Raw genomic sequence first — 14,930 nt, 5'->3', positions numbered from 1 at the left:
CTCACCGCAACCTCCGCCTCCTGGGTTCAGGCAATTCTCCTGCCTCAGCCTCCTGAGTAGCTGGGATTACAGGCACGCGCCACCATGCCCAGCTAATTTTTTTGTATTTTTTTAGTAGAGACGGGGTTTCACCGTGTTGACCAGGATGGTCTCGATCTCTTGACCTTGTGATCCACCCGCCTCGGCCTCCCAAAGTGCTGGGATTACAGGCTTGATTCTTTTATTCATCAGTTTTTCAACTGGTCCAACGGAGACAGACTTGTCAGTGATCACAGAGATCTACAGTGTCTTTCAACGATCTTAAGAAGTAACTTCCCACCCTATCTGCATTATAATATCCCACAGCACAGAGACAGTGACAGTAGCCAAATTGGTGGAAATAAGTTCAAGCTTGAAGAAAGAAAGGACTTTAAATGGCAATGAGTCAACCGCTTCGTCAGTGAATATTTTTGTGTTACAATGACTTCTGCTTCCTTATACAACTTCTTAACCGCAGGCCACAGGCATTTTGAGTATAATCACAATTTTGGAAAAAGGAAAAAGTAGCTTTAAAAGGCACAGGGAAGCTTGGAGGAATATACTGAAAAGCTGAAGTTCATGTCTGGGAATCAGATGACTGATGGGTTGCACTGATGTTTATTATTTGTATTTTTCAGAAGTTTCAAAATTCCTCACAATATGTAATATATTTGTGCTATGATCAGAAATTAAAAGTTATTTTATTTTAAAAGGGAGAAAAACGATGGTTTATCCACTCCCCCTAGAGTTCAGAGAATCAATGTTTACACCGCTTGAAGAATCAGGCATTCACACACCTCCACATGGGTAATACTTTTAGGGGCAATAAATTTCATGTCAAACCTTTCTCTTCTCCATTATATCATCGCTTATGTTAATCAGAAACTACATCTCCCAATATAGTATATAACTCCAAAGAAAAAGAATGGATAAGAAAAAAGAGATGTGATTCATTGCATTCTGGGATATACGGTTCCCTTACTTGAAGTCCTATAGCCAAAGGTAGACTCCTGATTGTAATACATCATGGGAAATGCAGGTTTTCATTTTCTGCATGGCTATAATCTGAATATTTATGCCCCTACCCACATGCTTATGTTGAAATCCTAACCTCCACGGTGAGGGTATGAGGAGGTAGTGCCTTTGGGAAGTGAGTAGGTCATGAAGGTAGAACCTTCATGATTGTAATTAGTGCCCTTATTAAAAAGGCTCCAGGCTGGGCATGGTGGCTCATACCTGTAATTCCAGCACCTTGAGAGGCCAAAGTGGGATGATCACCTGAGGCCAGGAGTTCAAGACCAGACCTAAGCAACATAGTGAGTCTCTGCCTCTAAAAGCAGCCCCAGAGAGCTAGCTAGCCACTTCCACCATATGAGGACACAGAGCCTTCTAAGGTGCATTCCATCAACTAAAAAGTGTTCTCATCAGACACCAGATCTGATGGTGCCTTGATCTTGGAATTCCCAGGCCCCAGAACCATGATAAATAAATTTCTGTCATTGATAAGCTACCCAGTTTATGGTATTTTGTTATACTAACTAAAATGCATTTTTTGGACTAAGACATGCATTTTCTGAAAAATGGTCTAGAATTTACCTTAGATTTCTTAAAACACTAGTTTTCAACTTTTGTTTTTAGCAGACAAAATCTCATAGAGCTCCATCTTAAACTTTTATTGTCTGTAGAAAATATTTCAATATTTGTGGAAGCACTAAAACACACAATGTTTTGGTGGAGTACAGTTTGTAAAACACTACATAGGTCTTTTTGGTTTTTTTTTTCCCCGAAATGAAGTCTCACTCTGTTGCCCAGAGTAGGAGTACAATGGCTTGATTTTGGCTCACTGCAACCTCCGCCTCCCTGGTTTAAGCGATTCTCCTGCCTCAGCCTCCCAAGTAGCTGGGATTACAGGTGCCTGCCACCACACCCAGCTAATTTTTGTTATTTTTAGTAGAGACAGAGTTTCACCATGTTGGTCAGGCTGGTCTTAACTCTCTTTCACCCTCACTCTTGCAGTTATACTAAAATACTGCTGAACGCCACTACATGAAAGCTTAGCCAGTCCCTGAGCTCAGGAATCTGGACCAGGAGGCTTGAGAAATCAGCTCTCAGGAAGTCAGACTCTGAAGACTCCAACAGAGAGATGACTCCTTATACCTGTCCTTAAACCAAACTTAAGCCTGTATCTGGTGCTTTTTAATCACAAATAATTTTTTTTTTCCAGAGATGAAGTCTTACTCTGTCGCTCCCACCCAGGCTGGAGTGCAGTGGTGCAATCTTGGCTCACTGCAACTTCTGCCTCCCAGGTTCAGGCGATTCTCTTGCCTCAGGCTTCCAGTAGCTGAGACTACAGGCGCACGCCACCAAACCCAGCTAATTTTTTTGTATTTTAGTAAAGATGGGGTTTCACCCTGTTGCCCAGGCTGGTCTCGAACTCCTAAGCTCAGGCAATCTGCCTGCCTTGGTTCCCCAAAGTGCTAGGATTACAGGCATGAGCCACTGCACCTGGCCACAGATGACTAATTTTTACAAAGACACATGAGCTCTGTGAAGAAATGTGATATTCCAAGGGAAGAGGAAGCATTACCCTGAAAACTCAAATGAAGAACATACCTCTGAAAGAATATTAGGTTAAACCAGATGACATTGCCATCTTTGTAGGTCAAAATAATTAAATATGAACAATTAAAAATGGTTCAACCTAATACATTCTACAGGAAACCAATAAAATTTTAGAAAGTACAAGCTCCATCTCAAAAATTAATAAAACCAACAATAATCTTCAAAATTTTCTTAGAGGCCAGGTGTGATAACTCAAGCCACCCAGCACTTGGGAGGCCAAGGTAGGAGGACCACATGAGGCCAGGAGTTCAAGTTCAAGACCAGCCTGGTCAATATAATGAGACCCTGTCTCTACAAAAACGAAAGAAAGGGGGGGCGGGGAATAACATGTTTAAAGAAGTCTTTAAAAAATTATCTTAGGAAAAGAGAAGAAAGGTCAAAATAAGAGGGAAGTTGAGACGTGAAATGCAGATGGCTAATATTAAGTCTGTTAATTATAAAAATGAGTAAAAGAAAACTAAAATAAATGGTTCAGAGAAATATTCAAAATTAAGGCAACTTTTCTTAGCGATAAAAAGACTGGAGTAAAGTGATAAAAAGACCTGAATGGCCACTTCAGGTCAGTGGTTGCCTGGGGACAAGGTTCAGGGAAGGAGAGTGACTGCAATATATACCTAAAATGAGTAAATTTTATTGTCTGTAAATAAATAAAACTATTTTCTTTAAAAATGCCATTATTTCTAGGTAAGTTAATAAGAGGAGAAGCACTCTGAGACACATCAGGATGTCTAGAATAACCTGCACTGAAAAACATCTCCTCTGAAGAGCTCACTAGCCTCATTCCCACAGGCTCTAGGCAAAAAGCTCCCTAGAGTAAATGACGAACAAAACTGTTTCTTAGAAATAAAAAAGCCCAATAAGGAACAACCTAAATATTCAAGTTAATTGTTATATACCTATTACATGAAATGTACACAGGCACTGAAATTGATGCTGACATAAAAAATGTTGACAGTTTTTAATGATACGAGAACATGTTTATGATAAGTAGGTGAAAGTGCATTGACCACAACTATGAACATTAGGCATGGGAGAAGAAAAATACTCTAAAAGGTCAATAGTGGTTACCTGTGGGTGGTAGAATTATGGGATTCTTATTCTCCACACTTTTCTAAGTTTTTATAATGAATATCAGCTACTTTTTCTAACTGAAAAAACAAATGGTTAAGTGTCTTCTACTTTGGAATCTCCTGGCCTTTGTATTCACTATCTAATTACCTTGTCCCACTTGCCAGGTAGGCATTGATATCCCTTCTCTGGAGTACTTGCATTTAACAAAGAAACACATGAAATTGTTTTTAGATATTAAAAATTCAACTGATATTTTCTATATTAGATTTTTAGGTAGGGCCAGTTGTTGGCAGGAAAACAGTTGGTATATCTTGCATTCTTGAGGTTAACTCATGGAAGACAGTCACTCCCCTAAAAATCTAGCCCAGATTTGCTCAAATATATCAAATACATTATTTGCTTCCTTCCAACTTTAAGAATAGCAAAACAAGTAGAAAGCAATGTAACATTACAAATTTTCATAAATCAGTTTAAAATTCCTAGCCCCAGAACATACTAATGTACACACACCTACCCCTACTGTCCAGGTCTGTCTCCTAGTCTGCACGAATCTGACCTTTGACCTTTCCTTTGTGTACATTTTAGGATGTACTTGGCCAATTCCTCCATTACCATGCTAGAAAATGGTATAATGGAATCTACTCTTGAGTTCCACAAGACACACTGTCAGGTAGGATAATACTTCTGGGTAAAAATGATTTGAAACAAGCGACCAAATACATTTTTGCTTTTTTAAAAACATTGAACAAAAAACCCCCTATTTTTACTAAATTATTATCTCTATTCGCAAATCAATCATTTCTTAATCCTTCCCTCTTTATAGAATAAATCCTTTCCTCTTTATAGAATAAGAGAATATATTTTTAAAATTTTTTAAAAATTTTCTTCACAGAAGCAGATAGACGAAGAAGAGAGTATTTTAAATAAAGCTTTGTATATCTTATAGGCATAAAAACAAATGGATTTTCAGAGACCTGGGTCCTAGGGCAAAGAGGAAATAAATGCAAAATTCGTAATTGTTCCACGTGAAGGAAATGGTCCTATCTCTCCTGATCTGAATGTCACTTACAATGCCACACAAAATAGAACAGCATCATTATTCCTGTTACAGCTCTGTCATCTCAGGATCCTGAAGCACTTTCCTCTATTAAAATGACAACAGTATGTAATCAAATTCTTTTTAACAGATGGGGCTGGGACAATTGGATATCCACATTTAAAATAATGGAGTTGGACCCCTATCCCATATCATATATAAAAATTAACTTTGGCCAGGCAAGGTGGCTCACATCTGTAATCCCAGCACTTTGGGAGGTGGAGGTGGGCAGATCACCGGAGGCTGGGAATTTGAGACCAGCCTCACCAACATGGAGAAACCCTATCTCTATAAAAAAAAAAAAAAATTTTTTTTTGAAAAACAATTAACTCAAAATGGATCCGAGACCTTAATGTAAGAGCTAAAACAATAAAAACTCTTTAGAAGCAAGACTAGGCATAAATCTTCATGACCCTGGATTAGGCAATGGGCTATTAGATATGACACCAAAAGCACAAACAACAAACAGATAAGCTGGACTTCATCAAAACTGTGCTTCAAAGAATGCTGTCATAAAAATAAAAGGTGATCCAAAGAATGGGACAAAATGTTTGGAAAAATATGGAAAATTTCGTATCTGATATCTAAAATATGTAAATAACTCCTGCAACTCAATAATAAAAACAAATAATTGAAAAATGGGCAAAGGATCTGAAATAGGTGATTCTCCAAAGAAGATATACAAACGGCCATTATTAACCATCAGAGAATTGTAAATCAAAAGCACGGTGAGATGCTACTTCACTCCCACTGGGATGTCTACAGAAAAAAAAAAGTTGATAAAAATGTGGAGAAAGTGGAACACTCATATGGGCTGCTGGTAGGAAAGTAAAATGGTATAATCACTTTGAAAAACAGTCTGGAATTTCCTTAAAAGGTTAAAAATAAAGTAATTATATGTACTAACAACTCCACTACTAGATGTGTATCCAAGATAACTGAAAACATATGTCCACAAAAAATGTGTATGCGAATGTTCATACAGCATTAATAACAGCCAAAAAGCAGAAACAACCAAAATGTCTATCAAATGATAAAAAAAAAAATAGAATGTAGTATATCCATATACAGAATATTATTCAGCAATAAAAAGTGCTGATGCATGCTAGAACACAGCACAGATAAGCTTTGAAAACATTATGATAAGTGAAAGAAGTCAGTCACAAAGGGCCACAGGTATTGTGTGATTCCATTTATATAAAATGTCCAGAACAGGCAAATCCAGAAAGTCCAAAAGGAGACTGGTGGTTGCCTAGGGCTGCAAGCTTGGTTACAGATGGGGAATGATTGCTAATGGGTACAGTGTTTATTTTTGAGGTGGTGAAATGTTCTAGAATTAGTGGTTATGGCTGCACAACTCTAAATATATTAAAACCAGTGAACTGTACTCTGTCCAGGCTGGAGTGCAGTGGTGCAATCTCTGCTCACTGCAACCTCAGCTCACTGTAACCTCCACCTTCTGGGTTCTAGTGATTCTCCCTGCCTCAGCCTCTGGAGTAGCTGGGATTACAGGCGCCCACCACCATGCCTGGCTAATTTTTGTATTTTTAGTAGAGATGGGGTTTTACCATGTTTGTTGGTCAGGCTGGTCTCGAATTCCTGACGTGATCTGCCAAAGTGCTGAGATTACAGGCATGAGCCACTGCGCCCAGCCTATTTTTATTTTTTATAATTTTTTTTTAGTTTAGTTTTACATTGCAGGAGAACTGCATACTTTAAATGGGTAAACGGTATGACATTTGAAGTGTATCTTAATAAAGCTATTTTTTTTAAAGGGAAGAGCAATCAAATAGCATAATTTAACATTAAAATCACTAATCCAGAAAAAAAATGTTCTCTACGAAAACTTTCAACACTGTCTTAGACAATAAAGCTTCTGAAACATCTCAATATTCTGTAGAATGATACACTTCTGGCTTTCTTGCTGATTTTGTTTACTGTCTTGCAATCTGGTCACGTGACCATCAATCATGTGCTAAGCTGCAGTTTTCACTCAGTGACAAACTATATACGATGGGGACACCAATATGATAGGGGGTAGAATGGAGCTGTGGAAAGACTTGAAGTCAGAAGACCTGGTTTTACATTAGGGCCCCACCATTTGCTGGCTGTGTGCTCTTAAGTTTGTCATTGTACCTTTCTCAGGTTTAGGTTCTTCACTGGCAAAAGGGAGATTAAAATCGCTGCCCTATTTACCTCACAGAGCTGTGAAGACAAAATGAGAGCATGGAGGGGCTGTGAATGTGCTTATCTCCCATATGACTGTAGGAAGTACTTAAGTTTTAAGAGAAAATCGCTGGGTTTAGAATTTAAGGTAATAGGTTTGCCCTCCAGCTTTTTACTCAAGGTTATGTTTCTTCTGCCTTACTAATTAATATATAATTCAAACTCTCCCTTCATTCCTCTCCTTTTCAAAAAATTCTAGAATCTAAAACTTTTCCCCCTAAATAGAGAATAATCCCTAGGATCTCGGACAGTCCTTTTCTTTAAGCTAGTGTTTTCCAAACTTTCTTGAGGGAAAGCGGTCAAGAAGATGCTGTTTTTTAAAGGTTTCAAGGCCAAATTAGTTTGGAAAATATTAAACAAAAGACTCTTGTAAGCTTTTATTATGATACTATGTGTGGTGAATGTGGGAGATGAATATAATATTCTATGTCTTCCAACATGTATGGCTCCCTTTGCTTAGGTAGTGTTCCTCAGAACAGTCTGAAAATGGTTACTTCGGATGAGCATGGGATATATATACACACACAGACATATTCTGGCTCTTTGAGCTTCACAGAATGAAAAGCAAGATACTAAATGAATTTTTCAATGCTGGTTATTGCCTCCTGGTAGCAAATTAGGTATATAAAGATTTGTGATTACTCAGTCAGATCATTAGGCCTCCATTTAAGGTATTGTAGCCACAAACTAATGGGACAGTAGTGGTCACACACTAAAATCCCTTCAGCTGCAAAGAATAACCACTGTGTAAAGCTACTGATTATAAGATATCTGGAAGAGGCCACAGAAGAGCATATTTACATTCCAACGTTTTATAAAACACTGTGCTGGCCAAACAAAATATATATGCAGGCTGAACTTGACCCCTGGATCACAAATTTGGATCCACTGTTTATAAAGTATTTCACTAAATTTTTAACATACCAGCAAAAAGGACCATTCATTTATCTAGCTATGCATTACCTTCTATGTGCCAATCACTGTCACTTTTATGCAGCTTTATATTTTAGAATCTAAGTCCCTGTTTTACCATTAGACTGGCAGAGACGACATATAAACAGATCCAATGTAGTAATACTTTGAAGGAATTATAAAATGAGATTATTGAACAAAGGGAAATAGAAGTAGGGGATTAGAGGAAATAGGGGACATTCTATGCAAAAGGGACCAACATTGTTATATAGAAACTAAAGAAAGTGAAATAGAACTTGGTTTGACAAGACTGCAGGTTCCTGGGATGGAGAGGCTTTGGGAAACTCATTTATTCAGTACCAAGAACTGCACTCAATTCTGGAGGAGCTGAAATAAGAAAATTACACTTCTATCAAGGAGGCTGGTCTAAGGGTAAAGACAAACATGAAACTGAAGGATGGTAACAGTGGATAAATGCTGGGACACATATTTACATGAGATGCTGTAGGAGTATACAGTTGACCTTGGTATAAGGCCTTGCAGGCCATGGCAAATATTTTGAACTTTATTCTAAATTATGAGAAGCCCTGAAATTTTTCTGAAGAGGTCAAATTTACATCTTAGAAAGACACTGACAGCAGTGTGGAGAGCAGGGGAGAGACACAGGGAGCAAAAGTACTTTTGTCAACAATCCAGTTTTCTGTAATGTCAACTGCAGCAGATTAGGACCAGATTATAATAAAAATCAACGAACCAAAATATTTCAAAATATTATATTCTACCTATGCAGAACTTAGAAAATAAATAGATCTCAGATACTGCCTCTGCCTTCAATGAATGACACAGCCAAGCAAAGAATTAAGTTGTCACCTGCAACTTATCTGACCCTCCTTGCCTCCACACATCCATCCCACACCTCACACCCCTCTGTTCTCTGTTGAATTTCTGTGTAATCAAGGCTGGGGGTATTCTGGATGTAAAAAAGGGTGAGTGAGAAAATAAGAGGATAACTGCTACCAGAATAGGATATTTATAAATGGCTTAATACCGCAGACTATTCTTTTACCACCTACAAGAGAAAAAGCAGATATTCAACCTGTTTTGTTGAAAAGACTCTGTTGAGGTAAGAACCTGAGAATGTACATGTTAATTAAGTTTTCAAAGGCAAATCAACAAAGCTTTTCAATGAGTCATCAAGGTCAGACCTTCTTCCAAGGACGTACAATCTGATTGGGAAGTTTCCATCTCTGGTCTGTAAGAAAATCTTTCTTGCTATTTAGGTTAAGAAATAACCCGTTCTCCAATCTAATACACAAGGCTACTATGGAACATACGAAACTCAAAATTTTAAAAACTTTACAACTTCAGTGTATCTGTGAAAGGTTTGGGATTTGCTAAACAGAATATCATGTCATCTAGGAAAAAGTATAAAGAAGGCTTACTTTTTCCTCCCTTCACTGTTTTGACAACTTGAGGTCTACAAAGATAAAATAGTATTTCAATGCTAGTACAATTACAATTTAGCTTTAAAGAAATTTTACATCAAGACATCCTATTAGTGAAGGCAATTTATTTCCAATTAACTTTTTTCTATCAAAAAAAAAAATGAACATTTGTCTTGTTTTAAAGAACAATAATGTAATATTATATATGTACCCATTATGTATGTTTTAATATAACAATGAATTGCCTATTCCATTCTCACTATAAATGCTGAAATCAAAAGACTGTTTTCAGAGGACTACTTTTAAGTCTTTGCCATACTAATCATTGGTTCTAAGAAAATGAAGCCTATGTTAAATAGAGCTGGTGAATCCCAGGTAGCAAAATAGCAATCCAAAAGAAGAATGTAGCCCACATAGAGGTCTTCATTGACCTATGTTTCTTTTTTTTTTTTTTTTTTTTTGAGACAGATTCTCACTCTGTCGCCCAGGCTGGAGTGCAGTGACATGATCTCTGCTCACTGCAGCCTCCCCAGGTTCAGGCAACTCTCAAAATTCTGTCTCAGCCTCCCAAGTAGCTGGGATTACAGGCAGGTGCCACTATGCCCAGCTAATTTTTGTATTTTTAGTAGAGACAGGGTTTCACTATGCTGGCCAGGCTGATTTCAAACTCCTGGCCTCAAGCAATCCACCCACCTTGGCCTCCAGAAGTGCTGGGATTATAGGCATGAGCTACCACGGCTGGCCTCAGCCTGTATTTAACTGAATTGGGTATCAATGTTTACAAACTGGAAGACTTTGTATAAAAATCAGGTTTCTGCCTTCCCTTGAAAACCTCAAAGATGCTGGTTCCAAACTGTGACTCAAACAAAATAACTGCTCTCTGATTTCCAGTTTGCTACTGTATCCAGCCAGATTCCTGTGATCATTTATGATTTCTGCACAGATCCTATAGGCATCTGAGTTTGTGAACCCATATACCATCACTATATAGTTTGCTAACTAGGAAGATGAAAATCAGAATTCATTTCCTAACATTATGAAGTTGGTCCTTGTAGGTACTTACTTTTAAAATCTGAACTTCTGGCTGGATGTGGTTGGTAGCTCGCGCCTATAATCCCAGCATTTGGGAGGCTGAGGCAGGCGGATCATCTGAGGCCAGGAGTTCCAGACCAGCCTGGCAAATATGGTGAAACTCTATCTCTACTCAAAGTACAAAAATTAGCACGGCGTGGTGGGGTGTGCCTGTAATCCCAGCTATTCGGGAGGCAGAGGAAGGACAATCAGTTGAACCTTGGAGGCGGAGATTGCAGTGAGCTGAGATTGCATCACTGTACTCCAGCCTGGGTGACAGAGCAAGACTCTGTTGCAACAATCAACCAATCAATAAAATATGAACTCTATAAATATAAATGCACTGCCATGCAATAGAGTGTTTTGTGCTATGTTGCTTTGGTGTGGGGAAAAAAGGGGCTGTCAGAATCACAGCCCTTTCCTTTTCTCTATTTTGGCAGAATGACTGACAAATAAGAATGAAACCTCTATTTTAAATACCTCTGAGGTTTCCAAAAACTCTACATACTAAGTTACTCTTGACAGCATAGAACAATTAACTTCCACTAAATTAAAGTAGCAAAAAAAAAAAAAAATTTAGGGCCGGGTGTGGTGGCTCATGCCTGTAGTCCCGCACTTTGGGAGTCTGAGGCAGGCAGACTGCGTGAGCAGTCTGAAACCAGCCTGGCCAACATGGTAAAATCCCATCTCTACAAAAAATACAACAATTAGCTGAGCATGGTGCACACGCCTGTAGTTTCAGCTACTTGGGGGGCTGAGGTAAGAGGATTGCTTGCGCCCAGGAGGTAAAGGCTGCAGTGAGCATGTCAGCATCACTGTACTCCAGCCTGGGTGACAAAGTGAGACCCTGTCTTAAAAAAAGAAAAAAAATTAAGGTACTATAATAATACAAGGATAATAGTTTTTCCACTCAAATTGATATATAATATGAAATGATACCCTAACTCTTAAATTATATGGTGGTGATGCAAATGTCTTTTTTGAGAGACATTAAACACCTTTTTAAAGATGAACTTTTCTTATAGCTTTCTTTTTCAACTCATACTGCAACTATACTGTTTCAGTCATGAATATGTCTTTAAAATAAATCAAGATATATCACTCTTAATGTTTTATTATTAGAAAGACAGTACAGGCCAGGTGCGGTGGCTCACTCCTATAATCCCAGCACTTTGGGAGGCTGAGGTGGGCAGATCACTTGAGGTCAGGAGTTCAAGACTAGCCCGGCCAACACAGTGAAACCTCGTCTATACTAAAAACACAAAAATTAGTCAGGTGTGGTGGCGAGCACCCATAATACCAGCTACTCAGGAATCTGAGGCAGGAAAATCAGTTGAACCTGTCGGGCAGAGGCTGCAGGGAGCAAAGATCGCCACTCCAGCCTGGGCAACAGAGTGAGACTCCATCTCAAAAAAATATATATATATACATGTTTGTAGCTAGAAAATTATGACTTTGTTTTGGTCAGAACCTCTGATTGCTCTGAGACATACGGTGCTCTGGCTTTTCCTTATTGCTGTTCTTCTCATAAGGTGCCTTGTCTATGCTTTCCCCTCAAGACGCTACAGGTCAGGCTGGGCGCAGTGGCTCATTCCCGTAATCCTAGCACTTTGGGAGGCCAAGGCCAGAAGATCACTTGAGCTCAGGAGGCCAGCCAAGGTAGCATAGTTAGACCCCTCCAAACCCTATCTATCCAAAAAGTTAAAAAAAAATTAGCCTGGTGTGCTGATACATACCTGTAAGTCCCAGTTACTGGGGCTAGGGGCTAAAGTGGGAGGATCGCTTGTGTCCAAAAGTTCAAGGCTGCAGTGAGCTATGATCATACCCCTGCTCTCCAGCCTGGGCAACAGAGCAAGACACTGTGTCAAAAAAAGATGCTATGGGTCTTTTGGTCACGGGGCTAATTTTACAGGTGAGTAAGTGTTAACATGTAATCTTCTGAAAGTAAGCTGTTCATGAAAACAGCTGCTTTTTGTTGGCAAAGTTTTAGTACTAACTTTCTGTTTTTCACCTTGGGGGAGAATAGAGAGGTTGCCAGAATCACTGGAAGATACTCCTTGTTTATGCTTTTTTTCCTCAGGCTGGAGTGCAGTGGTACAATCTCGGCTCACTGCAACCTCCACCTGTCAGGTTCAAGCAATTCTCTTGCCTTAGCCTCCCTTGTAGCTGGTACTACAGGCGCACGCCACCAAATCTGGCTAATTTTTGTATTTTTAGTGGAGATGGGGTTTCACCATGTTGGCCAGGATAGTCTTGAACTTGTGACCTCAAGTGTTCTGCCTGCCTCAGACTCCCAAAGTGCTGGGATTACAGGCATGAATCACTGCACCCAGCCTCCTTGTTTATTCTTAAAATACTCATCTTATTTGAAGATAGACAATTTACAATTTATATTTTTCTTGATTAAAGATACAATATGAAGTATGACGCAAAACTCACATGATACAGATTTAATCTGAACTAGCATCACTAAGAATCTACTTCTGGCCCACTGGTAAGGACGCACCTGACCCCAAATAGCAGGCTCTAATTCCAGATCCCTTATTCAGTACCTATGAAGCACTGTACTCTTTTCTGCAAAGGTCCAAAGCCTCAGAAAACAGACATCTTGAGTTTCTGTCAAGTTTAAACATACCTAAGAGTCAGGAAGCTGCGGCTACCATGGCTGCCAGCATGCAGCAAGGCAGGCCTCAGCAGGCTCCACCTAGAGTTACATTCCAGTCCTGCAGCCTGCTGTATGCCTTGTATCACCTCAGTGGTCTGAGTGCCTCCCTTGGGACCTACTGCCTAGACCAAAAACCTGAGTCCTGGAACTCCTTGACAATGATGGGGAGAATAGTGCATGAGCACTGCCTCGGTTCCACTATGGCAGACTTATCTGAGCGTGAAAGTCTAGCATCATTCTACCAATCTGTGTACTTAAGAGGACCACAATCATCCTCCAAAACAATACAGATTGCCTGCTTTACCAAGATCCAGACTGTGAAATGCAAGAGACTGTCAGCTGGGGGTTGGCAAGGCCTCAAAGGTAGAAGCCAGAGACCATGGGGCTACTTGGCTATCCTGGCCCCTTTGGGCAGCATGTTTCTGAATCCTAGAGACCAGCCTGGAAGCTGCTGCTTTATCTGAGGAGGAGATGGATGTATCATATCATGTCATTATTCACTCAGTAGCTGAAGAAGAATTTAAGCATATTTTCCCAGAGGTCTTGTACCATGTATTTCTTTTAACTGATTAAAGTGGTTTAAACAGTAGACTTGGCATTTATTGAGAATATTCTCCCAAATGGTGGCATTTGCAGTACAAGTCAGCTAAGACTGCTGGTGCTACTTAGAAGTCTCAAGCAATTCAACTGTAGGATTAATCTCCTAAAGCTGGAATTGGGTCAAAATTAAAATTGCAAAGCCACAGGCCAAGCAGTGCCAATTCTCAATCTGTGGGGCTGCTGAGGCTCCCAAATTGCCTTCCAGAGAAATCAGAGAGCATTCTTTTTAATGTAATGGTTGGAAATCTCTTTCCCAGCAGGCAGCGCTAGGGTAGGTCTCCAAATTAAGGAATAAATCTCAGCCATCTCTTTCAGCATTAGGGGGAAAATGCAAATAGGATTTTTACAATTGTAAAATTTACATTTGTGAAAGACATGCAATTTCCACACACACACACACACACACACAAAATCACAAGAATGACTGCCAAATAGAAATAAAAATAACAGCTAATCTCTTTTTAGTGCTTTTTAGGTGCCAAGCACAATGATAACTGCAGTACATGCACTAAGCATTCTCCATTTAATTATCAAAATAACCTCCTAAAGTAGGTATTTTCTTCACTCCATTTTATACATGTGGTAGTAGAGCCTACAAGTAGATTATGTAATCACTATGTTAATGCTGCCTTTTCTCATCCAAAAATGCCACTTTTTATCAGTAACTTATCAATTTGAATCATAATTTTCAGCACAATCTCAGCACATTTTTAAAAAAGCAAATGCCCATTGAAAAATACCAAAGCAGTAGAAAAGAGACCCTAAAAAAGGAAAGTAAATACCATAATTAAAATTATTTTAATCTTTACATAATGGCTTTACATAATTAAGTTTTACATAATGGATTCAAAAGACTGGCCAAATTCCATGTTATCTATAATAAACAGCAAAATATCTGCTGGCCACAAGACCAAATAACTATTATCAGCAAAAATGCTAAAATAGGGCATGCAAGAAGAATCACGCAGTTTTACCTATCCTACAAACAGATTTTCAGTCACTGACAAAGCCAAGTTGAAGCTAATATATTATAAAAACCTGAACAAAGTTAATTTGACCAAATGTAGTTGGCCTTAATGATCTCAACACTATGCCCTGCAGATAAACATTAGCCAATTTTTTCTCAAATGCTTAAATGAGATTCTCGTTTAAATGTATTACAGCCCTGTAAAACACAAAACTGCTAAGCATTTAAAGTGAGCAA

General features: G+C 38.9%; 1 protein-coding gene across 3 annotated transcripts in view; it reads right to left on the bottom strand.

The window, feature by feature from the left end:
* Window positions 1–14,930, bottom strand: part of KIAA0895 (KIAA0895 ortholog) — a 60,405-nt gene that overhangs the window by 15,641 nt on the left and 29,834 nt on the right. The window lies entirely within an intron of this gene.

The sequence above is a fragment of the Cebus imitator genome, unplaced genomic scaffold (assembly GCF_001604975.1).
Source record: "Cebus imitator isolate Cc_AM_T3 unplaced genomic scaffold, Cebus_imitator-1.0 Scaffold294, whole genome shotgun sequence".
NCBI lineage: Eukaryota > Metazoa > Chordata > Mammalia > Primates > Cebidae > Cebus > Cebus imitator.
The sequence above is the reverse complement of the archived record's forward strand: the minus strand, read 5'-3'. Positions and strand labels throughout refer to the sequence as shown.